Source organism: Podarcis vaucheri (assembly GCF_965113315.1).
Source record: "Podarcis vaucheri genome assembly, chromosome: 2".
Lineage (NCBI taxonomy): Eukaryota > Metazoa > Chordata > Lepidosauria > Squamata > Lacertidae > Podarcis > Podarcis vaucheri.
This window is the reverse complement of record NC_138760.1, coordinates 40,218,951-40,243,824: the sequence shown is the minus strand read 5'-3', so window position 1 is coordinate 40,243,824 and position 24,874 is coordinate 40,218,951. Positions and strand designations below refer to the sequence as shown.

The 24,874-nt window shown below is 43.4% G+C and overlaps 1 protein-coding gene across 2 annotated transcripts in view; it reads right to left on the bottom strand.

Moving 5' to 3' along the window:
- SPHK1 (sphingosine kinase 1) overlaps window positions 1-9,388 on the bottom strand; it is a 56,568-nt gene extending 47,180 nt beyond the window's left edge. The window contains exon 1 of one of the 2 annotated variants that reach the window (XM_082203922.1): window positions 9,278-9,388. The gene's annotated coding sequence lies outside the window, so the exon portion shown is untranslated. The remainder of the gene's footprint in view (window positions 1-9,277) is intronic. The other variant, XM_082203923.1, reaches the window with a different exon arrangement.
- Between the last annotated feature and the right edge of the window lie 15,486 nt (window positions 9,389-24,874).

The following is a 24,874-nucleotide window of genomic DNA, read 5'->3' as shown; positions in this document are numbered from 1 at the left end:
ACTTGGAACAGATTGTGCAGCATGTTGGCTTTTTGAATAAGGGATAAGGCTGATCTCTAAGGAGTCTTAAACCAGGATTTATAAACTCTCATAAAACCCCTTGAATGCACGTGTTTTCTTACTCAAAGGATTTACTTTACATCTTGAAATTGGATCTTGTATCAGATTTCTCTCCGGTTCTAAAGAGATTGTAGCTATTTGTTTGGCGGGGACAGGGACGGGGGCAAGAAGGGAAACTCTGCTCATTTTATATATATTTTCCAGTCTGCCCTGTCTAGTCTTACTTCATACTAATATGTTAGATGGCTATTATTGTTGTTGATAGTATGGTGATGGTTATTGCAGCTAAGGAAATTACCTCTTTTCTGTCCTATATGCCAGAAACAGTTTGAAACCAGCTTAGGTTTCAGTCCTGCATTCCAGGGATGGGGGAAACCCATGGCCTTCTTAATGTTGTTGAACACCAACTCCCATCAGCTTCAAGCAGCATGGCCAATGGCCAAGGATGATAAGAAGAGTTGTAATCCAAAACATCTGGAGGGAGCCATTTTGTCTATCCCTGATTTTTAGGCTGTGAAACCGTGTTTTTACTTAAATGATATCTGGCCTACTGTGTCCAGCGAGAAAATATCCACATATCGGTGCCACTGCTATGATCTGTGGGAGAGTAGCTTTTGAAAAAAACTTGAATACATTTCAACTAGGTGGCATGACATTTCAGAGCCTATTTTTGCTCTTCCGAAGCCACTAATTGTCAGGTAAAGCTTTGGGTCAATTGTTGCTATTTGTGGATGTTTTCCATCCCACATAGCAATGACATAAGCTTGGCTTCCCTTTATACACACAGCATTGGCAAACATTGCCCAGGAAGGATTGCATGCATCCCTGTTTAAAAATAATATACTGTGGCAAAACTTTATTCTATGACTGGCCTCATGGCACGGCATATAATGCCACACACCAATTCACTGAGGAACATTTCACAAATTGAATTTTGTGGACAGCATTACAGGGGGTGAGAGGTTAGCTAGAAGAACCAAACTTTGGCCATGACTTATGACGGCCCTTTCTTCCTTATTGCTGTTTGAAGCCTGACACCTCACTTACTCATGTTTCTCTGTCACATAAATTAGCTGTCTGCCACTTAGCTGACACCTTTCCAAATCTCCCCTGAGTTAAGTACGGTAAGATAGTTTTATCCTTCCCCTTGATTGCCCAGCTAATGTGTCACCCTGTAACCACAAGAAGTGATAGCCTGAAACATTTTGCTCCAAAATAATCATATTTTCTTTCCTTCTCCGGTTCTGGTTTCACTATAATTGGGGTGAAATTGCCCAGTGAGTTCCTTCCCTGGAGAGGAGAAAGCTCAGAACATTGCCTCTGGGAGGAGTACTTAAATATGCTTATGGGAAGGAGAGAAACCCCTCCCTCCTCACCCTGATTTCTCCTTTGTTTGCTGAAGTTACCAGGGCCAGAGACCATTGTGCCAGCAGCAGTTTTTCTTCTAAAGATGGCCTAGGATTGAAGTCATATAATCTGAAATCAGACTCCATACTTGACAGCTAGATCATCAAGCTAAGTGTGTGTGTGAAGTTGGCTGTGGCTTTTTGAACCTTTCTGTTTTATTGTTCTTTCCCTATCTTTGAAAGTGTGCAAACTCTTGCCTTCCCTGACAAACCTACTTATATTTTTATGTTGCAGACCAGGTCTTGCTGCACTACAATGCCCATAAGTTTTGCCTGCTTTTTCTTTTGCTCAGATTGGGGCATTTTCCTGAGTTTGTTGTTTGGCTGTTTGGGAAGAGTGTTTTGGAGAGAGGTTCTGAGCATTGTCAGCTTTTCTTCTGTGAAATTGGTATTTTGTGGCATCAGTGACAGTCCCCCTAGGTTTCCAAACGTGCTCCTGGGCCCAAAAAAGTTGGGGTTCCCTGACCTTTGGGGTTAATTTTACACTCAAGTTCTAACCACTCACTCTGCCACTTGGCCCCTACTCAGCATTTTTGAATCCTCCTTAGTTAACAAAGGGTTCCCTGTTGTGTGTGGGGATAAAGGTAAAGGTAAAGGGACCCCTGACCATTAGGTCCAGTCGTGACCGACTCTGGGGTTGCAAGGGAGCCGGCGTACAGCTTCCGGGTCATGTGGCCAGCATGACTAAGTCGCTTCTGGTTAACCAGAGCAGTGCACGGAAACGCCGTTTACCTTCCCGCTGGAGCGGTACCTATTTATCTACTTGCACTTTGACGTGCTTTCAAACTGCTAGGTTGGCAGGAGCAGGGACCGAGCAACGGGAGCTCACCCCATCACGGGGATTCGAACCGCTGACCTTCTGATCGGCAAGTCCACCCACGTCCCAACAAGTATTTAGAGGTCCCATGGAAGAGTTTCTTCTGTTAAAAAAGAAGTAACCCTGTAACAAGTGGTGGTGGTGATTTTCAGTGTTTTATGACCTAAAAAGAGAGTCCTGGGGAGAATTTTGTGTCCACAAGCAACCCCAACGTTACACACGGAGCACTCCACAATCCTAAACAGGACTGTAGGTATGTGAGTGTACTGGGGAATAGCTGTAAATCATGTAATACTCTCAATTACTGTGGTGCAAGGAGCTTTCACTAAGTAATTAGTGCACTTCAGTACACAACGCTCTCACAGCATGCTAGGGATGTGGGTCATGCAGTGGGCATGATACAATCCTGGCTACACCATTTCATTTATTAAATATGGATTTGGAAATCATCTCATTAGGTATAACTTGCAACAGCTCATCATTATCCTACACAACAGTGAGTTAAGCAACAATATGCATTAACCATTATAAATTACTCATTTGTTCTCAAAGCATATTTGCTGCCTCCAGAAACCTTCTATTCTCTTGCCACCACCATTCCCAGTTGTTTTGGGGTTTTTTATGAAACTGAAGATAGGACTGATTGGAATGAGTTCAGGCACACAAATCTACCCTTAAACCCCTTCCCTGCTGAACAAATTCTGCCCATAAACAACGTTGCTTTCTGCCTAAGCAAGGAATTGGTGCATTTTGCTTAAGACATGAGACTTGGGCAGGGGGGGGCACACCAGGCTTTCTTTTTAAACTCAAGTAAGCCATTCAACCAATACTGTATCTGTTATTAGGAGATTCATATTACCAAAGTTCATACCAATGATGGTTCAGAGTGCATTACTGCTCATTTGTTCCCCCATCATGTTTTCTTTTTATTTATTAAAAAAAGAATCTCAAGTTCTTCTCCAAGGGCCCTGTTTCTGAAGCAATACTGGTTCCGCTGAATGAAAAGGCTACAAGGTCTAACTCAGATCCTGAGATATGTGCCATTCATAGTTTTCTTTTCCCTCTCCCCTCTTTCTGCCTCAGAGGAGGCTGCTTAATCTCTCACATGGCCCAGCAATTCTGCACAACTCCTTCTCCTCTCCTCCTTCTCCTTCCCTTATCCCCTCCTGCCCCTGGTGACAAATCTTGGTTCATGTTTATGACTCATGTTTGTTATTGTCCAGCCAGAGGCAAGATTCTCAGGGACAGCAGATTATGCAATCATATTAAGTGAGCCGGCTGGGCAGAGCTGTGACACACTAGAAGAACAAGGCCAGGACATGCCATTCTTCAGCTGAAGATTGCGGTTGTTTTCACAAAAGAGGCTGAAATTTGTTTTTTGCTTTTCCACATCTCCAGTTCAAATGCAAAACCTTTGTTGGCTCAAATGTGCATTTGGTTTAAAACTTCTCTGTCTTGCTTCCTACCCCATGTTAAATACTCTCACAAAAATGCATTTACATTATTTACATTACAGTGGTACCTCAGGTTACATACGCTTCAGGTTACATACGCTTCAGGTAACAGACGCCGCTAACCCAGAAATATTACCTTGGGTTAAGAACTTTGCTTCAGGATAAGAACAGAAATCGTGCTCCAGCAGCATGGCGGCAGTGGGAGGCCCCATTAGCTAAAGTGGTGCTTCAGGTTAAGAACAGTTTCAGGTTAAGAACAGACCTCTGGAACGAATTAAGTACTTAACCCGAGGTACCACTGTAAAACAATTTCTTAGCAGCACCCGCAGTGTAAGTGGCCTAGGTTAAAGGTATCAGTTACTTTAGAGTCTAAGGAAAGTGAATGACAACTGCATGGCACAGTCTATAAGAGGTTCTGGATTGCTATATCTCTTGAACCAAGGAGCAAGCCTAGCATGATGAACTGATAGTTGAGAGATAATTGCAGGACCATGTGACTGGTCCCACTGGAACTTAGTTCCGGCACCTCTCAGGTGGGCACCAGTGCCATTCTAAGAGAACAAGGGAGGCATTCGTGGTGAGTTCTGGCACCTCTTCTCCTAGAAAAATAACAGTGCTGAAGGAAGAAGAAGAAGAAGAAGAAGAAGAAGAAGAAGAAGAAGAAGAAGAAGAAGAAGAAGAAGAAGAAGAAGAAGAAGAATCTCCAGGTAAACTAATCTCTTCCCAGGTAGTCCAATTTCTCTGTAAACATAGAGATGCTTGCTCTCCCATCATCCTTTTGACAAATGTGTATTATTATCATATGTCTTAAGGGAATGTGATTGTCAAATAGGAATGTTCTTTTGTCCTTGAAGACAAAGGAATTTGATTCATCCTTCAGTTGGAATAAGGCAAGGCCAATTGAACACACAACCCGAATCACCACATGAGGGAGTTTATTCAACTTGTGTTGCTATCAGGCTACTGATGACACAAAACTCTACTTTTCTACAGATCAAGCAGGAGTACAGAGGTGGATTCAGGGGAGCACAACCGGCTTGGAATTGCACTGGGCATGGAGTCTTGGGGGTGCCACAACTCAGATTTACAATGGAGCACAAGAAGCAGGGGGCAACAAATTTTGGCATTGCACAGAGCACTGAAATTTGAGACCCCAGGGTTCCCCACTGCAGGAGTAGCAGTGAATCTGTTGCAATTGTACCTGGCCTAAGCAATGGATGAATAAGAGCCAACAGACTGGAGCTCAATCCAGGATGTTAGTGCAGTGTTTCCCAACCGGTGTTCCGCGGCACACTAGTGTGCCGCGAGATGTTGCCTGGTGTGCCGCGAGATGTTGCCTGGAGGGAGGCGGGCGAGTCCAAAAAAGGTTGGGAAACAAGTTTCTCTTTCAAAAAGGAAACGTGGGTTAAAGCGGTGACGCCGCCTCCCACTCACTTTCCTGCTCTGGCTTCCCTAACAGTTTTCCGAGTTGCGTCACTGGATCCAGCCCCCTTTTCCACAGGTGACACGGGGCTGGAGGGAGGGAAAGAGGGCTTTACGTCGCGCACAAAGGCAGCCTCCTAGAAGCGCTCTGGGCCGGCGCTGTTTCGCCGAAGGCGCCGGAGGACCCCCACCCTCAGCTCCTTCAGAAAGGAAGCCTTGGCTCCCTACGCCGCCAGGCAGCTCAGCTGACTGACGAGGACGTTCTGCGGCGGCGGCCGCCGCACAACCACACAACCACCGCAGTTGCTGGCAGCGTCCGCAGCGCAATAAGTAACAGCGCCTGGTGCTGCCAACTCTTTCTCTCTCTCTCCCGCCCCCCCCCGCCCCAAATTCTCGCGCGCCCCGCGTCAACATCGCCGCGCGCAGCTTCCCAAGCTCGAGGCCAGCCGCTGCACGCACGCGCCGGCTCGTCATCGGCTCCGGTTGTTGCCTTTCTCCGCCGAGGTCGGTGGACCCCAAGCCTAGGCTTCCTTCCCGCACCCCGCTTTCCGAAGACCGCACACCAGTTGGGCCAGTACATATTCCCCTCCTGTGACTGGAGCGGAATAGCCCTTTCTCTTCTTTCCCAACCCTTGTCTTTGGAGGAGTCCCTCAGTCCCTCGCTTTGCTGCCTCCTCCCCCCCCCACCCCCAAAGCTTAGAGGTTCCCCGGCAAGGGGGAGGGGAAAAAATTGAAACTTGCACTTTCGTGCGTCCCTCCCGGCGTGACGCTGCGCGCTGACGTCATGGGGCTGTAATGGTGGTGTGCCTCGAGATTTTTTTCATCAAACAAGTGTGCCTTTGCCCAAAAAAGGTTGGGAAACACTGTGTTAGTGGGTAGTTCTTCTGTTCAGATGAATGGAATGCATCCTGCTCTGTAAGGTCTCTCTTGATATTGCCTTACTAGGAAATTGCCTTACTACGATATTGCCTTACTAGGAAATGCACTGAGCATTTTACAATTTGGTTGCCTTTCTTTCTTTCCTTCTTTTTAAAGTATAATTTTGGGGACAAGGGCTGTGGGAAGAAGCCCACAAACTGGACCAGAATTCAACAGCACTTCTGATTCCCCCAACATTGGAAGTAGAATGTAGTCATCATGGCTAGTACCTATTGATCGCTTATCGCAATGGGATACCATCATCCACTTTACCTGAGGGCAGCAGGGCTAGTTTAGAGGATGCATGATGTGTGGAGGTCACACACTGCTCTGCCCTCCTCCAGATGGATATGCCAAAGAGACTCTGAGGGGAATGGCTGCCAGCAGGCGGATGGGCAGGTCTTTCACTGCTATTCCCAGCATCTGCTTCCTGAGTCCATTGCCTCATTCTGCCTAATGGTAGAGTCAGCCCTTTTGAGGTCTGATGTGGAAACAGGTGAGAGGCAGGATAATTACCATACTTTTCTGTGTATAACATGCCCTCGTGCATAAAATGCCCACTATTTGGGGAGCTATAAATTAAGAAAATGGGGGGGAATGCCCGGAGTTGTTGAGGTTTTTTTAGAGGGGGGTTGCCGAAAATGACTCACCCACCTGGCTGATGCTAACACACACACACACACGTCGCAACAACCTCCTAACGTCTGTCCCATTGCCGACAGAAGCAGCCTATTGCCCGCCCAATTGCCACAACAACACCCAATCAACACCACGCCTTGCCGCAGACACCAATAACACGCTGCAGACCATCTCTGGCTTGCGGCATCAACCAATCCCACATCCCTGCTAGGCACTACCCATGTATAAGACAATCGTCTATTTCAAACATAATTTTTCAGTAAAAAAAAACCCTAGTCTTATACACGGAAAAGCACGGTAATTGGAACTTGAGTTACATTATAAGCAAGACAAAGGAAATTGTAATATGATTTCATTGTAATATGACCCAGGAAGCCAGCTCCTGGAGAGCTGACCCAGAGGTGTGGCCAAGCTGGGGAAGGTTGTTGCTAGCTATGAAGTCTCCCAGGCCTCATCAGAAATAGCATTTGTTAATCTTTAATTCAGCTTCTAGTGGCAAACAGATGAAGACAAAATATTCCCCATTTAGTGTAAACATGAAGGCACTCTAGTAAGAGATACAGATTTCAGCTGAGAACAGCGTTTAGTTTGCTATCTATCGCTATAAAGATCTTGTTCCTAAAATGATGTCATCTTCTATGCAGAGGCTATTACTAAAATGTGAAGAAAATATCAATATTTTTGAATCTGACATTTTCTATGCTATGTGAGGAGGAAAAGCAGTATACTTAGGGAAGCAACAGAAATGGAAGAACTTATACATTCAGGGGGAGAAATCTGTGCAAAGTCATTTATTATACCTTGTTGGATATTGAACATAAAAGGTCTCTGACCTTTGACCTTTTTCGTTCTGATAATTTTGGCCTTAATTCCCCCATAGCTCTCTTGTACTGATCAATAGATGCATAATTGGCAGCAGTTCAGCTTTTCTCATTGCTGCACATGCAGACCAGCCAAATTTCTGCAGAAAAGGTTTGTTGACCTTTTGCAGGGGCTGCCTTTTCATAACCGGTATGTCTTATCTAATATTTTGGAACCTGCCTCCATAAGTTAAAAAACTTTGGATGGGATTCACCTAATGAGTTCTGTCAGCGGAAGCCCCAAGCAAGGACTTCCACTTGTGCAACAGAGTGTCCTGGACTGGCGGGATGCTGAGAAGTGGTGGGAGGCACCAGATGGGGAACCCCCAAATGAATCCCCGGTGAAGGCTCAGAGCCAGGAGACTGGTGGTGGGACAACAACGTATGGTCAGAGGGAGAAGAGGGAGCAGACTGGAAGGAGGAAGTGTTGGAAGCTGAAGAGGCCACAGGGTTTAGTGAGCAGGAAGAGACTGTGGCAGAGAGCAGTCTAGGCTCAGAGGCAGCAGCAGAGGCGGTCAAGAGGAAGAGTGGAGGCAGGCTGCAGAAGAAGCCAGGGAATCTCCCCCTCCTGATGTAACCAGATCCCCTCCCAGCTGGTCTCCCAGAACACCAAGATAAATGAAGAGTTCAGAGCAAAGAGAAAAGACAAGGAAGGAACTGGGGGAAGAGCCTTAGATAGAAGTGGGAAGGTGGGAACCTTCAGTCCTTGCAACTGCCTCAGAGGGGCAAGATCTACAGGGAAGGGTTGCTGTGACCACTAGGCCTGCACTGTTTTGGCTTATTTGAATAAAGAGTTGACTTCACTGACACCAGGTGCTTTACGGCTGACCGTCCCCTGACTCTGGCTCCTGATACAGGGCTATCACCCCCTCCTTCACCTCCCCATGACACCCCCCCCAAAAAAATTGGGGGGTATCAGGAAAATTCCTAGACAGTGCATGGGAAGAGGAAAGGGGGATTGTTCCATCTTTTTAAACTGAAGTGACAGAAGTCAGTTTTGTATGTCCAAAACTGACTTCTGTCACTTCAGTTTTTAAAAAAAATCTATGTTTGAGAGGGCAGTGGCAAAGACTATGCTTTCAACAAAAGAAAATTCCTGAAGTGTACCTAAAGAGGCTAAAGTGATTTGTAGAAACAAACGTTGCCTTCTTTGCCATGCCCGTTCTGAAACTATTGTGTTGGATAATAATGACCATTTGGCACCAATACACCCTATTCTTTATTTAGAAATTAAAACGAGGCGGTTCAGATTCCTCTCCTTATATTATGGTCACTAGGATCCCCCCTCCACCTCAAAACAAAAGCCCAGTGCCCCCTCATATGGCAAGTAGGTTTGAAAACAGACTTTCCTTGGTCCGTAATGGAAGGCTGTTTTGAACTTAACTGCCGTGTAGGGAGTGGGCTGGTCAGGTGAGGAGAACAGGCCGCATGCTGGAGGTGTAGGCCCTGCAGGCTACCTCAGACCCTCAGGGTGGATGTTCCCCACCCCTGCCACAAATTATTTGACACCCTACTTTTCCCCTATGTGGACAAATCATCTATAAGTTGCCAAGTTAAAAGCTGGTGCCTGCAGAACCTTCTCCTTATGACTTAGGCTGCTTCTTGGGAATTAATTCTTTCCAGCTTGGACCACAAGTCAGCACCACCTAGAGGCCGCGTGTGGCGGTGATACGTACCAGAAACATAAATAAAGAGCGTTACCTGCCTGTAACAGCGATTAGTGAAGAAGCAGCTCCGTGCAGCCACATGATGCCAAGCCTCGGTTACTTGGGCACTGTTTGCATAGAGTTTCTGGAACATTCTGAAAGAATGTCTGCTGGGCAGGATGCTTCTCTTTCCTCATCTCATCCTCACAACTGGGTGTGATATAAAAGGGAGGCTGAATAATGAGATACAACCACTTGGATAGATTTTGAAATCATGAGCTTTAATATCAGAGTAGGGCAATGAGCAGAATGATAACCAAAGTGTATCAGGGAAGGGGGAACGATCAGAGGGATAACTGAAATTTTCAGTCCAAACCTTAAACTTGTATCGCCGTGGGGCTTACTTCTGAAGAAATGTGCTTCGGGTTGTTCCGAAAGATTAGTCTGACTAATCTTTCTGTAGGATTTTGAGAAATGGTGGCAGGAGAAGTAGGAGGAGCACAGTTCCCAAAGTTGGGAGTTGTGAACTACATACATCCTCTCTGTGTGTTTGTGGTTGAAGATGGGAGATGTCACATCCAGCACATTACTGTAGTGGCAAAAGCCAGGAAAAAATAATTAAGCCAAGATCCTCAGCAGTTTTCAAGTGGTCCGTAGTGGTTCATTCAAAAGATCAAACCCAAAATGTATGAAAAGCCTTGGTTTTGCAAAATTTTTATTTCTTGTGCCGTCTTCACTTCACTGGCAAGACCAAACTGTGCTGCTAATGAAATACAAGTGTTTCAGCCATGAATACACACATTTATGTCTTCACCAATTTTAAAGTGTGGTACAGAAAACTTTGTGGTCAGAGCTGTATGTAAAGTGTAACGGTGGGGGTTTAAACATTTTAAATTCTATCAAATACTACTACGGTTGAGGAACAGCTTTTGCACTTTCTTCAGTTTGGCTATTTTTGCTATGATTAAATGCTCCCAAGTCATGATGTCCTGAGTAATGAAACAAAGCAGCTAATAATAACAGAAAGTTCTTGCTAGTAAATTATTTGAGATTATTACAAGGTTACTTAAGGGTTCAGGGTTTTGGACGCAGTAGGTATAGCACACTGAGCAAGACAATTATCGCTAGCCACAATGTTCCCTGCCGAATGTGGTGATTCATAAATTACTCTGTGATTAAGGCTTACAATGCTCCTTTAAGAAGCAGTAACTTTGCCTCAGCGATTCCAGTGACTGTCTCCTTTTGTGATACTTCTCAGCAGTATTGCTTTAACCACCCCCTCCTCGTGTCAGTTTTCCAAACAAACAGCCTGAAGAAAGCATAATGAGGGTGTGATACAGTCCTCAAGACACCATGCACAGTTGCACACTCTTCTTCCTGTTCTCTGCAAAAATTAGGGGACTGTGTGCCAGTTATGCTGCCTTGCACAGACAAAAGAAAGTACTTCTTCGCATAGCACATAGTTAAAACTATGGAATTTACCTCTTACCACAAGAGGTAAGGGTGGACACCAACTGAGATGACTTTAAAAGAGGATTGGACACATCTGTGGAGTGTAAGAATATCAGTGGCAGCTTGCCATGATAAGTATCTTCTACCTTCATTGTTGGAAGAGGTCTGAATACCAGTTGCTGGAAACCAGAAGATGCTCCTTTTGACATTCTGTCTTACCCTGCACATGGTCGAAACCTCATGTCGTTTACCTTCCAAGCTTGCCTCATGGGATCTAGGCCTCCTTCCTTCCTTCCTTCCTTCCTTCCTTCCTTCCTTCCTTCCTTCCTTCCTCCTTCCTTCCTTCCTTCCTTCCTTCCTTCCTTCCTTCTCTCTCTCTCTCTCTCTCTCTCTCTCTCTTACACACACACACACACACACACACACACACACACACACACCTCTCTTCTCTCTCTCTCTCTCTGACTACCAGTTTGTTTAATGGGCCCAATTCCAAGTGCTGGTTTTGACCCCAAAAGCCTTATACATCTTGGGACACCTACATTCAAAGGACTGTTTCCCCCTCCCGCTATAAACCTACATGTACTCTGAGTTCGCTCTGAGGCTCTTCTCTGCATGCCACCTCTAAGAGAAACCCTCTAGCAAGGTGGGGCTGACAAGGAGAGAGAAATGTGGAGGCAGCACCAAACACAAAGAAATGGAACTGGGGCAAATATATATGAAATCCAACCAAATAATACAATGTACAACAGTTGCCAGTGAAGACCTGCTGCAAGGGCATAAGAACACAAGGTCTCTCTTGATTTTGCATTACTAGGGAAATTGCTTTCTGCCCCTGAATAAGGAGTTCAACAAAAGGCACTGAGCATTTTACAGTTTGATTACATTTCTTTCTTTCCCTTTTTTTAAAAGCATAATTTTGGGGACCAGGGCTGTGGGAAGCCTACAAGCTGGACCACAGTTCAGCAGCACTTCTGATTCCCCCAACAGTGGAAGTGGAACATAGTCATGAATGATCATGTCGCGGCATTTGTTTTTGACCCAGATTCCCATAGCCAGTGCTACTCTCATTATAGCAAAAGGAGCCAGATTACAAGAGGGGAGCATGCGAGGTATTTTCTGGTTTTGGAGGGGCAGCACACTAGGTCAATCTCCTAAATAGCAGAGGGCTATTCCCCACATGGCTTCTGGTGATCTTTCATGCAGGAAGGAATAAGATAGTGGAGGGAGCTGTTCCTTCTGCAAACCATCAAGCGCAAAAAGGCGGCAGCAGTTTTGTGATACTCCATCCTGCAGTTGTGGCCATTCAAACAGAACTACAAGCTGATTATCTATGCCTCTTTACCTTATGTCCCTACCGTTAAGGAAATATCACTTCTCCCAACTCGCTGTCTTTTATAAATTATCAAAGGGCTCCTCTAGATTACCTGTTTATTCAGTGCTCAACCTGATTTGCTTGCCCAAAGCTTATGCAGAGGTTAGATTATATCTCATCTTTATTGAGCACTCATTCTGATTTGTTTGTAGGGAGATTATACAACAGCATAATCTTATTGAGCATTCATCCTGATTGCTTGCATAGCACACTTTTCAGTGCACAACTGTCACTTCCCTAAGCACAGAAAGTGCATTTTTAAAGTAAATTTTTAAAACACTAAGGTGATAAGAGTGTTTCACCCACTTTAACTTTGCAAACCTAAAATTCACTTGAGTCATTCCCCCAAAATAGCAATTCCTATCTTGATTTAGCCTTACCAAGTACCCCAGCTGTTTACACACTCACATTTACTCTGCATCCAGTGTGTTCCCACCACTTGTCTGGGAAACAGTGTACAGTGGTACCTCGGGTTACAGGCGCTTCAGGTTACAGACTCCGCTAACCCAGAAATAGTACCTCAGGTTAAGAACTTTACCTCAGGATGAGAACAGAAATCGCACGCTAGCGGCAGTGGGAGGCTGCATTAGCTAAAGTGGTAGGTATCTCAGGTTAAGAACAGTTTCAGGTTAAGAACGGACCTCCAGAACAAATTAAGTTCTTAACCAGAGGTACCACTGTACACATGACATAAGCCAGAATCCATATCTATCCTGTTGTTTCTTAACAAATATTGCATTTTGATGTGTGTCCGTCCGTCCGTCCGCCCCCCCAGCTTCCATCCAAATTAAGAAAAAGAAGGACCTTCCTGCATTTTATGCTGGCAACATATACACAGCCATATTTTGGAGAGAGCTGCTGCCCCCTTGAGGAAGATGCCTGCAAGTTGAGGTAGCTAGCTGGGCATTAAGATGTCACATGAGAATGAAATTGCCTGCAGTGCTGATAAAGAACAGAGCTTAATGGAACTGAAAAAATATGGGGCTGTTGCATCTTTCAACAGGATGTGATCTTGTGCACATCTGGAAGAAGGCAGATGTTCAAAAGAGGCCATGCCTAAAATCTTTCTAGTCTTGTTTACCATTTGTGGTCCTATAAATAACTTTCTCTCCCATTTTTTATTGGAAGATGAGAAATTACAAGTTACAAGGATTATTTAATTACAGCATCTTACGCACAAGGAAAGCAAGAGGAGAGGGCTCTGGTACATGGTGAAATAACACTAGGATATTTTAATGAGAGCATTTTCAGCTATTGTAGCATGCAGGCACAGAAGCTCCTCTGTTCAAAATGCCGAAGGATCTAGATGCGAAGGCAACTGCTGTGAGCTGACAAGCTGAGAGCACAGCAATTCGTGCTGGCTACAAGGGTTATCATTGCTTGTTGCCCTAAAGCTCCAATCAGTGTGGGATGCCTGACTGCATTAGAACAAGTTATTAATCATGTGGTTTCCTCCTTCAAGGCAGCTGGCAAATCTGGGCAGCTGATCCCATCAGCTTTTTTAAAAAATGATATAGGGTTTATTTTTTTATTTTAAAAACCCTCTAAAACAGATCAGCAGCTACAAGGAGTTGAGATTTTCATGCCACTGTGGAATAAATAAACACATGAAGGAATAACAGGGATGGAATGAATCCCTCAGATCAGGCAGTTAATGCATGAATGTCACACCTCCCAAAAATATGGAGAAAAGGATGAAAAGGGGCATTTCTTTTAAGTAAGCCATGTGACACAACTTAAGAGGAGAGGCTCTGGAATTCTTTGCTGAAAATCCACTCAAGTCTAAACCCTGTAATTGCAAAATCCCCACTCTGTGATTGGAGATTATGCAAATTTAACATTTGTAGAAATTCACCTAGTTGACCTGCTTCAAGGGTGAGGGTCTGAAAATTGTTTCAGTCCAACATGTCTTCATATTCCCCCTGCCCTCAGAATCCTTGGAGGACAGAACCATACTTTAAACAAAATCCTAGATTGTAAGCTCCCTCTTACGTCAGCTAGATTCTGCATTAAATGCCATATTGTGTTATATTGATCCCATCGAAGTGAATTAGCAGAGTCTTCTCATAAGAGGTACTGGTAAACAATATTTTCAATGCAACTTCTGAACCTGGATAATTTAACTGCATGTCAGTAGGAATCAAAGCAGCAAAGGCCCCAAAGCCTATAGGTGTGTATTTTTAGCCTATTCTGAAAAATAACTTCCTTTGGAAATGAGGCAAAGCGGAAACAGTGGTGTCTTTATGATATATGGTTTATTTACCCATATATACAACTTGAGCCTACAATGGAGACATTCCCAGTATTGCACTCCAAGAGGGTCTCTTGCTTCTCCCATGGATCTAAAACAGAAATCAGTCATGCTCTCTGTCTCCTTTTTACAGCTTGTCACAGTTTTCTTGCCAGCACATCACTGCCAACCACCATCCTAAATACTCTGGCCTTTTGTCTCATGCTGACTACCTCTATACAGGAAGGAGGGGCTCACACCCCTCAGCTGTCCAGCACAGAGTAGCTATTTTGTTACTTGCCCATCTCCCTGCCTCTTTGCTTGCGTAACAACTCAGCCATTCTCAGAATTTGTTTTCTTAACGACTCATACTCTGTGATCACCAGGGTAGCCTGGCTTGTATTTTTAGCATAAGCCCTGAATCCTGTGGTTCAGTGCTTGACACAGTTTAACTCCCCAAACCTTGGTTAATTCTAACTTTTATTGGACCCAGGAATTTAGGGTGTCTCAGACCCCACAAACTCATAATTTTTTTTAGGGCTTATCCACACCTCTGCTTGTCCTGTTGCTTAGCGCAGGGAAACCTACAGTTTAATGCCAAATTGGAACAAACAGCAATCGGGTTTTTTTGCAGATTGCTGTTTGTTCCAATTTAGCACTAAAGAGTGGGTTTTCCAGAGGAAAGTGCAAAGGCAAAACTGCTCAGATCCATGCCTAGAAAATTGCTCAGACCTGTGTCTTTGTCTATTACCAATGACTGGATTTGCACAATATGCATCAGATCAAATTAATGACTCAGTCACTTAACCTTAACATTTTGTAAGCTTATAATGTGTAGACATGTTATTTCTATGTGCCTAGTATAGTAAAATATTCCTTTCCTCCTGCATTTTTGGGAATTATTTCTATCTTCCCTTTGCTTCTAAAACAGACTATAAGACCTGTTTATAATCAATCACGCTTCTCTCCCTCTCTTTCACGCACAAGGCTAAAGGTCTGTGCCTGGCACAGATCCTTTTGTATATCATTCCTTACATACCACACTTTTTCTCTTTAGTTCACCTTTAGTTCACAATGATGTGTAAATCACAATGATGTGTTAATCCTCAATGTATAATTAATTGTGTGAGTTTATATAACAATCTAAACATTAGTAAACACCTTAGTCATAACATTATCAATCTTAGTCATAGGTGGATTAAGAGCTTATATGCCTGTCTAAATACAGCTCTGACATTCTGTCTTTCATGTGCCAAAGATCTATGGAGCTATGTAAGCCCGCCTTACATACAAATGAGCCAATAGGATTTCAGTTTCTTTGTCTTGTATTGAGCCAATCAGCCACTGGCACATTCGTGGCCATGCTTGTTGTAACTTTGAATAAAAGGAGATGCTGTGAGGCTAGAGAAAGAATCTCTCTCTCTCTCTCACCTTCATCTGGCACACACGCAAGCTCTCTGAAAGAAAACATCTCGTTGTCTGTTTTTATTCATCTCTACAAACCCCCAAAATCCACATCTGGTGACCCCGACGTGATCCTGAAGAAGGGTAAGTAATCAGATCCCAATAGAGATCCCAATAGAGATCCCTTTAGAGCCAAAAGCATTCCTCATACTAATCCGACTGGGAAAAAGTCTAAAGCGCTTAATTCGTTAGTATGGGAGGGGATTTAAGTAAGGTGCAAAAGGCTCATGCGAAAGAGCTTCTTTCGTTAGTAAGACAGACAATAGACAAAGTCCAAATTTCTCTAAAAGAGATTGAACAGCTGCTGCAGGAGATAAATCATCAATGTCCTTTTTATAAAGCAGAAGGCACATTGCAAATTAGAACATGGGAGAAAATCGGCAAAATTTTATTTTGTGAACCACGTGCCCAAATCAGCTGCCTACTCACGTGGCAAAAGTGTGCTACCGCCATAGCGAAATTAGAACAATCTTCTCTTTCAATTTCTTCACTGCTGGTAACTGAAGAAATCACTTCCCCCCCGCCATATCCCCTGATTTTGCCCCCTTTGTCCCCTTCATCACCTAGCCAAAATCCCCCTCCCTTTTCTCCTTCCCTTGCTCCAGTTTCGTCTCAGCTTTCTGAGACCTCTCCCCCTCTCCCTGCTGTAAAAGTTGTGGCTCAGCCTGCTGTTTTTTCTGCTGCTCCTTCTCAGTTTACAAATTCCCCCCCCATCCCCCTCGGCCCCCCTTCTCTGCCTGAACAAGCAAATCAGCATGCCTTTGTCCCTTCCTCTTTGTCTCTAGACCATGCTGCTTTGCCAAAACAATATGGAGCCGTCCGTGCTGGGCTTTTACAGGCTAAGCAGGATGGGCTTTTTTCATTGGAAGAAACAGCTGCATGGGCTGGTGAAATGCCATTAATTTTTCCTCTCACTTATCAAAATGCTCCTGGAGGTCAGCAATTACAAGTTTATCATGAAAAATTGCCTTATGCTGTCATGAAAGATCTCAGGAAAGCCATTAGTGATTCAGGTCTCAAATCTTCTTATGTAATGGGAATTTTAGAGGGCATATCTACCTCTTTTACAATGATTCCGATTGACTGGAAAGATTTAATGAGGATGATGTTATCTCCAGCGCAATTTTTAGTTTTTGAAAATGAATTTAAACATGCAGCCATCGCTCTGGCTGATCCAACGCATACAGCAAGCCAGCTTTTCGGCGCTCCTCCTTTTGAGACCCTGGCTGCCCAAGCCGTGTTGTCACCTTCACACCTTCAGCGCACTGCAACTTGCGTGCAGCGTGCATTTCGTAAAATTCCTGTCTCAGGACAGCCACTGAGTTCTTTTGTAAATGTTAAACAGCAGAATACAGAGCCATACCATCAATTTGTGGACAGATTGAAGGAATCTATCTGTAGACAGATTGATAATGAAACGGCTCAAAGTGAGTTGCTAAAAAAATTGGCTTATGAAAACTCTAACACGGACTGCAGAAAAATGCTGCAATCAATCGTAAGCCGTTCAACATATTCCCTTGCAGATTTGATAAAAGCGTGTTCGGAAGTAGGGAGTCAATCTCATACAATATCTTTGTTTGCCAATGCACTTCACGCTTCCGTGATACAAACAGGAAACTGTTATAAATGTCATCGTCCAGGTCATTTTGCAAAACAGTGCAAGGCCCAAGGTGGGACTGCACAGAAGAATAATAATGCAAATACCACGACCAGACCTTCCAAAAAATGTCCAAAGTGTGGGAAAGGATATCATTGGGCAAATCAATGTAGGTCTCAGGGAAACTTCACTGGGCCCAGTCTCTCGGGCCCCAAAGAATAGAGAGATGTCAGCCTTTAGTTTCTGCTGCTGCAAAAGTTACTAAAAATATGCCTTCTGAATTTGCCATTGATTTGATTAATCAAGAGACCAAAAACACTGCATTGCCTGGTGAAATCATAATCATGGCCAGCCAAATGGCAGGTCCACTTCCTTCTAATATCACAGGTTTAATTTTACCTAAATTTTCTGCTGCAAAACAAGGCATTCATGTCATCCCAGGTGCCTTGCCTCCTGACTATGTGGGCACAATCATGGTTCAATTTTGGAGCCATATGCCCATGCAGTTAGCAAAGGGTGAATCCTTTGCTCATTTGGTGATGCTGCCTTCACCACCTGATGTTTGTGCTATTGACACTAATCTGCACAAGCCCTCTTTATCTTTTTCCCCTCAGCTTCTAGCTGTGACCCAACGTATTGGAAGAGAGAAACTCCTTCGTAAGTATAAAATCAATGGAAAAATATTAGAGGGTCTAATAGACACTGGTGCGGATGTTTCGGTCATTTCGAATAATTTTTGGGAACAAAATTGGCCGCTTGAAACTTCTCCTGAAGTGTGGGGCGTGGGAGGTAATCAGACTTCTTGCAAAAGCGCACAATGGCTGCCTGTCTCTTTGCCTGATAGCTCTGAAGTTATTGCATATATTCAGCCCTGTGTGCTCAAAATTCATCTTAATTTGTGGGGAAGAGATTTGTTGCAACAATTACAAGCAACGATTCAAATAGATGAATAAGTTTGTGCTTCCACTTACTTGGAAGTCCACTGATCCTATATGGATTCCGCAATGGCCTCTTACTACAGAGAAATTGATTGCTTTGAGACAATTGGTCGATCAGCAATTATTAGCTGACCATATAGAACCTTCTGTCAGCCCTTTCAATAGCCCAGTCTTCGTAATTAAGAAGAAAAATGGAAAATATAGATTTTTGCACGATCTGAGGTCCATAAATAGCATCATTGAACCCATGGGGCCTTTGCAATGTGGTATGCCTAATCCAAATATGATTCCACATTCATATCAATTGGCTATAATAGATCTGCAGGATTGCTTCTTCTCTATTCCCCTGCATGAAAAGGATCGCAAATTTTTTGCTTTTACAATTCCAGAATTAAATAATAGTAGACCATCTAAAAGATACCACTGGAAGGTTCTGCCACAAGGCATGATAAATTCCCCCACTATGTGCCAATATTTTGTGGATAAGGCACTTCAATCCTTTCGTCTTAAGTACCCACATCTTAAGATTCAGCATTATACGGACGATATTCTTTTTTATTCTCCAGTCCTTCCCCCCAATTGGAAACATGATTTAATAACCAGTTTGTCTTTGTATGGTTTAAAAATTGCTCCAGAGAAGGTTCAGGAATCTCCCCCCTTTCAGTATCTAGGACATAAAATGATAGCTAGTTATTCTATTCCAATAATCCCTGAACTTCATATTTCAAAAACAATGAAATATGTACAACTGCAACAATTGCTGGGAAATATTAACTGGATAAGGCCTTATTTTAAAATCCCTCTTGAAGTGCTAAGGCCACTGTTTTCAGCCTTAAAAGGCCATCAATCTCCAGGTGAGCAAATCACCTTGAACTCTGATCAACTCAAAACTGTTGCAGAGTTGAAAGCACTCATGCGTATTCATTGGGTGGATCGAGCGATTCCTAATGTTATGCCTGATTTGGTCATAATGACGGATTCTGTACAACCTTTTGCTGCAATTATTCAGAAAGGTCCATCAAAAGTTCATATACTAGAATGGCTTTATTTACATCATGCACCAAGAAACACAGTAAACCCTTTAGTGGATCTCCTTGCTCAGCTCATTAGCAAGGGACGACGACGTTGTAAGCATCTTTTTGGTGTTGATTGTAATCAAATTATTCTCCCTATGCCTTTAGAACAATGGGAAACAGCTCTTTCCACTAGCATGGATTTACAGTGTGCGTTCGCTGATTTTGTGGGTCAGGTGGATTGTCATATTCCACCCGATACGCGCCTGCAAATGAGCAAGCAATTCCCTATGTCTTTCTCTTCTATCATTTCCCCTGTTCCTTTGAATGCCCTGACTGTTTTCACTGACGGGGCTCCTTCTAGAGGAGTTGTTGCTTGGCAACAGAATGAGGAGTGGCATAGCCTGTACACTCTCCCACAAAAGTCTGCTCAGCGTTCTGAACTTGCAGCTGCTATAAAAGCTCTGCATTATTTTTCCTCACAACCAATTAACTTGATTGTTGACAGCTTATATGTTTCAAACGTCATATGTAGAATGCAAGGCAGTTATGTAAGTCCTTTATTAGATGATAACTTGTTGAGTCTCTTCCTGTCTTTGCAACTGCTTCTTTCTAATCGTTCTCACCCACTCTTTGTAGTGCACATTCGCTCTCACCAACCTTTTCCAGGTTTCATTTCAGATGGAAATGCAAAAGCAGATTCTTTGCTAAAGATTTTGCCTGTCTCTCCTATAGAAAGTCATGCTTTTCATCATCAAAATGCAAAAGCCCTTAGCCGCCAATTTCAAATTTCATTGGAAGAGGCGCGTGCAATTATTCAGCAGTGTCCTCAATGCTCCAATCAGATTGGCCATCCCAGCCCTGGGGTTAATCCCCGTGGACTGGAAGCAAATCAGTTGTGGCAAATGGATGTAACTCATTTTGCCCCTTTTTCACCCTGGAAGTTTCTACATGTCTCTGTCGACACATACTCTGGCTACCTTTGGATTACGCCTCAAAGAGGAGAGCAAGTTAAGCATGTTTGCAATCATCTTGTTCGTGCAATGTCAGTTATGGGCAAGCCTCATTCTATAAAAACTGACAATGCCCCAGCGTATTGTGCAAAAGGCTTTGCTAAATTTTGTGAAACTTGGGATATTCATCATCTGTTTGGCATCCCTTATAATTCACAAGGTCAAGCTATAGTTGAACGCTCTCATCGTACCCTGAAAACTGCACTGAACAGGCAGGAAAAGAAAGCAGGCATTCCAAACTCACTTTCGGAAAAGGAAAGTTGGTTGTCAAGTGTGCTTTTCACTCTTAATCATTTGAATATCTCCATACAGGATCACCAATCTTACACACGTCTTCAAAAGCATTTCCAGCAAAAGGAAATTCTTCCAGCTCCACTGGTGCGCTATAAAATTCTACCCTCCAATGAGTGGAGTGAACCAGTGAAATTGATTACATGGGGTAAGGGTTACGCTGCAGTTTCTACTCCACAGGGTGCTCGGTGGGTTCCTGCACGTTGTATCCGGCTGCACCATGGCGTGGCGACAGGTTCTTCCGGATCCATTGCCTCAATTCAACCACCAACTCCAAATCACCCGCGATGTGACGTCCAGCCCCCCCAGGATTCGTAAGCGGGGACATCGCAATCCCCCAGTGACGTGGGGCCAAATAAAATCGCTCTCTCTTCAAGCTGAACAGTATAGGAGAGAACAGCAACTGGAAGCAAGCCCTACTAACCAGCTTCTATCCCTCATTGCTTGTCTTAATATGAATTCCATGATAATTCTCATTTTCAGTATTTTAATTTTGCCTCTCTCTACTTCAGCTCTTCCTACTGGTGATTCCACATCGTTAAATGTATGGGAATCGTTTGCAAGGACGCTCAATGTCTCATCATTTTGCCTTACTCAGCAAGTAGCCATTGGTGATATCCTTGGCTCTTGTCTCATTCCAGTTTGCCATGATCCTCATGACATACAGAATGATACTTGGTTTTTCTCATTCCTACCTCAAAATGATTCACTTCGTACCCTTGGATATAAAGGTTATCACAATTGGGGAACGCAAATGCGTGAACGCCCACCTTTAGCTATTGATTTGACAACACCATATGTAGCCTCTTATAATGCCACTTGTGCGCGTATGGTCAACTGTACGAAACAGAACTGCGTAAAAATGGGCAAAAATAACTTTAATTGCTCTGATTATGTGAATATTTCTTATATATATAAGTACACAGAACTGCCAGCAGGCTGGTTTTGGTCCTGCCCAGGTTACACTTTCAATTACATTCCGGCAAACATTAGTCACGGCACACCTTGTTGTTTAAGCCGTCTGTCTATCATATTGCCTGAGAAACATCATTTCTCTTACTCTAGACATCAGCGCAGTGTTGAATTGTCTGATGACTGTGATGATCTTGTCTCTCTCCCTAGCAGGTCTGAATACATCTCTTTAGCTGTCTCTCTCTTAGGTGTTCCAGGTTTGGCTGTGCGTAATAGCGCAAATATTAATTCTTTAGCTTGCTCTGCAGCAAAATCCCTGAATATTACGTCTAAGGCGCTCCATCTTCTCAACACAGAGCAAGCTGAACTTCGCAATGGTTTATTAAGGTCGAAATCTACTTTGGACTACCTACTCATGGTACATCATTATGGTTGTGAACAATTCGAGGAAATGTGCTGTTTTAACATCACTGACAATTCTAAGGCCGTTCAAAGGCAAATTTCTCATTTGCAAAATCTCACTCACCACATCAAAGAGGATATCGGATTTTCCGGACTCTGGGATTCCTTTTCCTTGTGGTCGACGGCGTGGCTACCTAATCTCAAATGGCTACGCGATGTTTTTTATTATACCATTATTATTGTATGTATATTAATTTTGTTTTGTTGCTTTCTCCAATGCATTCCTAGCCTTACAAATCTTTTTTCTCGCCTTCTCTCTCCTCCACCACCACCTAGCGCGCTCCTTGCAGCCTATTATGCGAAATGGCAACGCCACCAGTAAGAAAAAACAAAAATAAAAGGGGAGATGTGGGTAGGATTATTTTGAGATTTGTTGGCACACCACTAATCTTGAAGTACTTTTGCCCCATCAAGCCAAGCAGTATTATTTCCGGCATTTGATGGCAAACCACTGATCCGGAAGTATTGTTGCTTTATTCACCGAGTTGCCTTACCTCGCAAAGAAGAAAAAAAAGGAGGAGATGTAGACATGTTATTTCTATGTGCCTAGTATAGTAAAATATTCCTTTCCTCCTGCATTTTTGGGAATTATTTCTATCTTCCCTTTGCTTCTAAAACAGACTATAAGACCTGTTTATAATCAATCACGCTTCTCTCCCTCTCTTTCACGCACAAGGCTAAAGGTCTGTGCCTGGCACAGATCCTTTTGTATATCATTCCTTACATACCACACTTTTTCTCTTTAGTTCACCTTTAGTTCACAATGATGTGTAAATCACAATGATGTGTTAATCCTCAATGTATAATTAATTGTGTGAGTTTATATAACAATCTAAACATTAGTAAACACCTTAGTCATAACATTATCAATCTTAGTCATAGGTGGATTAAGAGCTTATATGCCTGTCTAAATACAGCTCTGACATTCTGTCTTTCATGTGCCAAAGATCTATGGAGCTATGTAAGCCCGCCTTACATACAAATGAGCCAATAGGATTTCAGTTTCTTTGTCTTGTATTGAGCCAATCAGCCACTGGCACATTCGTGGCCATGCTTGTTGTAACTTTGAATAAAAGGAGATGCTGTGAGGCTAGAGAAAGAATCTCTCTCTCTCTCTCACCTTCATCTGGCACACACGCAAGCTCTCTGAAAGAAAACATCTCGTTGTCTGTTTTTATTCATCTCTACAAACCCCCAAAATCCACAATAATGCATTTAGAATATATAGAATTCCATTTAGAATATTCATAAATTCCAATATCAGCTACTTGATGCTGCAAAACTGTCATTAGGGCTCCCTTTGGTAGTAGTTTCCTGCCTCTCCTATTCTGTGCTATATTTTGTCCCTTCCCCTGCAATAATCTGTCCCTACACAAGACTTTAGATGCCCCTGTGAGGGGTCAGCATGGGTGATTTCCCAGCTGCCATAACATTTCCTTTTAATGCATTTTTAAAAAGAGAGGCAGGACTTCATAAAATTGCTCGACACAACTGTCTTCTTAAAAGGATGTAAATTCGAGCGTAAAACACATCTCAGTGAAGCAGCGTTTATACTTGGAGTCCAGCAGGTGGCATCATTCAAAGAAACACAACAGAATAACCAGGCATCTGATCTGTAACGGAAACAAACTTTTGCCACGGTGCTGTGGCTTTCCCAGCCAACTGAGATGGTTTCTCGGCACAGGGCAAGTGGAAGTGTGGGCAATCCCTTAAACCAGGAGATCTAGGCATATATCCCTGTTTAGACATCATGGTCACTAGGTGGCCTGGGGCCAGGCACTATTGCCTAGCCTATTCTACTTAGCAGGGCTTTTGTGAGGACAAAATGGAAAACACGTACACCACCTAAGATAAATGGTAAGTTTCTACTGTGGACTAAAGTTCAAAATGTACATAGAATGCTTTTTCACCCTCAGTAGTATATTAAAGAAAGGATCAGGGGGACCTTCTCTTGACAGGAGCAGATCCAGGACAAGCCATCCATCTTATTGCTTGCAGAGTCACCTTTCTTATTGGATGTTAAGCAGCTAGTAACTGGTTTTAGACATAATTTCTCTATGGATCTTGGTTTCCCATTTGTCATGGCATTTGGTACCATGGTCTTTCTACATTTGGCATCCTGTTCTTTCTTTCCTTTCTCAGGCAACACAATGGTATTCCCAAGAAAATAACAAAGTTCTTTGTTCCATATTTGCAAAAGGAACCTGTCTCCAAAGTTCATAAACTTGCAGTATTGCGACCATACTTTGATAAGCAGCACAGCAGAAATGAGGCATCATTAAAATAAAATAAAAATCAGATTGAACTTTGTGAATTTCAGACGCTCAGATTCTGCACTTGAAATTTATCTTTGAAGGGATCCTTTAAAACATCTCAAGCATTGTTGATGACTTTTTCCTTTGAAAAGATCGGTTTAAGCTGCCACCTTCAGGGAAATGACAGTACAGTGGTACCTCAGGTTAAGAACTTAAATTTGTTCTGGAGGTGTGTTCTTAACCTGAAACTGTTCTTAACCTGAGGTACCACTTTAGCTAATGGGGCTTCCCACTGCCTCTGCGCTGCCGCCGTGCCATTTCTGTTCTCATCCTGAAGCAAAATTCTTAACTCAAGGTACTATTTCTGGGTTAGCGGTGTCTGTAACCTGAAGCGTCTGTAACCCAAAGTACCATTGTACTTAAGAGAGCAGGAGGTGCTGAGCCTGTATCTATGGCCCTGCAGCAGTGAGTCCTTCTGAAACTCCATATTTGAAAGCTAAGATAATACCACTTCATAAGAACATAACAAGAGCATGCTAGAACAGGTCAATAGCCTATCTAGTCCTGCATCCTATTCTCATAGGGGCTGAAACAGGGAGAAACCAGCAGGCGGGACTCCAGCACAGGTGGCTCCCACCAATTGATATTCA